The 1,649-nt window shown below is 43.8% G+C and overlaps 1 pseudogene; it reads left to right on the forward strand.

The window, feature by feature from the left end:
- Nucleotides 1-1,465: 1,465 nt before the first annotated feature.
- On the forward strand, nt 1,466-1,588 carry LOC115064156 (annotated as a pseudogene).
- The last annotated feature ends 61 nt before the right edge of the window (nt 1,589-1,649 follow it).

Below are 1,649 nucleotides of genomic sequence, written 5' to 3' on the forward strand. Positions count from 1 at the left end.
CTCAGAGTCTCTCATGCTGGCCTTTCTACAAGAACCATCCTATCCTATGAGATCTGACGGCACAGAAATGCATGGGGGTGAACCTTCTGCGGGGGAGTTCCTGTGATCAGGGACATAGGAAGAGGCAGTGGAGAAATGCTTCTCACATCCTCCTTAAACTCATTCTCTCTGTCTCTCTGCCTCTGTCTCTCTCTCCTTCTCTCTCTCTCTCTCTCTCTCTCTCTCTCTCTCTCTCTCTCTCTCTCAGACTGTCTTACCTCTTTTCCTCTCTCTCTTCCTCTCTCTCATTCTCTCTGTCTCCCTTTTCTTCCTCTCCCTCTTCCCCCTCTCTTTTTCTCTCTCACCATTCTGTGGCCAGAGGGTCCCCCCAGCAGTGTTCATGGCTTGGGAAGCCTCCATATTGTTGTTCCCTTCCCAATTGCCTGAGGTCACTTCTCTAAATAACTTGAACATAGCACTTTGTCTCAGATTCTGCCTCCTAAAGGCAAAGTTCCTCTGAAGAATGTCATAATTCTTCAGCTTTATTCCCTGTCTTAGCCTCCTACCATTTTCTCATCTGCAAATAAAAAAAAAATCTTGTTTACACCTTCCCCCCATTTGATTCACTGAAGATTCGCTATGCCTATCCCTAGGTTTCCAAGGAGAAGTTGTCAGTGCAACAGGATTGGTGTCTCCTTGATGATTTCATGGTTTTCTTTTATTTTCTTTGCCTTCTGGAACTGTGCCACCCTACAATTTTTCATAGAGATTTTCACTTTGACACCCTGTTTCTCCTAATTCCTTAATTTTTAAAAGAAAAGATCTTCCTTCCTTTCTTTCTTTCTTTCTTTCTTTCTTTCTTTCTTTCTTTCTTTCTTTCTTTCTTTCTTTCTTCCTTCCTTCCTCCCTCCCTCCCTCTTTCTCTCTCTCTCTCTTTCTTTCTCTCCTCTCTTTCTCTCTTTTCCTCTTTCTATCTTTCTTTCATGTATATGAGTGCTCTGTTTTCATGCACACCAGGAGAGGGCATCAGATCCCATTACAGATGGTTGTGAACCACCATGTGGTTGGTGGCAATTGAACTCTGGACTTCTGGAAGAGCAATCAGTGCTCTTAACCACTGAGCCATCTCTCCAGCACCCCCCCCCCAATTTTTCATTTTTAAAAATGGTATGAGCGAGTGTCCTCCTGCCTTATGTTTCTGCAGTGTTGGTCTGTGATGCTTTACCTTCATGTCGCCCTAGCAATGGCTTGATTCTGAATGTTCTTCAGCAATACCAAATATGGAGGAAGGCGGGGGGGGGGGAAGGAAGAATCCAGTCTGTTTTAGATTTCACAGTATGTCTTTCTTTGGAAGGGCATCTCAGTACAGATTTTCAATATTCAGATGGGCCATATATGTGAACCCCAACAATGTTTAGTGAATTGCTGTATGTGGTGCACCTATATTTTCTAATTCTCCACCCGACATTCACTTAAAAATAAACTGACACTTACCTGGCTGGGGAGATAGCATGGTGCCCTAGGTACGCCGACCTTTGCAATTTCTCCAAATATGGGAAACTCAACTGCATAATTTGTGGTAGTGAGGAACAGGGTTTCTTTTTCCTCTAAAATTGAAAAGAGAAGAGAAGAGAAGAGGAGAGGAGAGGAGAGGAGAGGAGAGGAGAGGA

This window comes from Mus pahari, chromosome 5, assembly GCF_900095145.1.
Source record: "Mus pahari chromosome 5, PAHARI_EIJ_v1.1, whole genome shotgun sequence".
Classification (NCBI taxonomy): domain Eukaryota; kingdom Metazoa; phylum Chordata; class Mammalia; order Rodentia; family Muridae; genus Mus; species Mus pahari.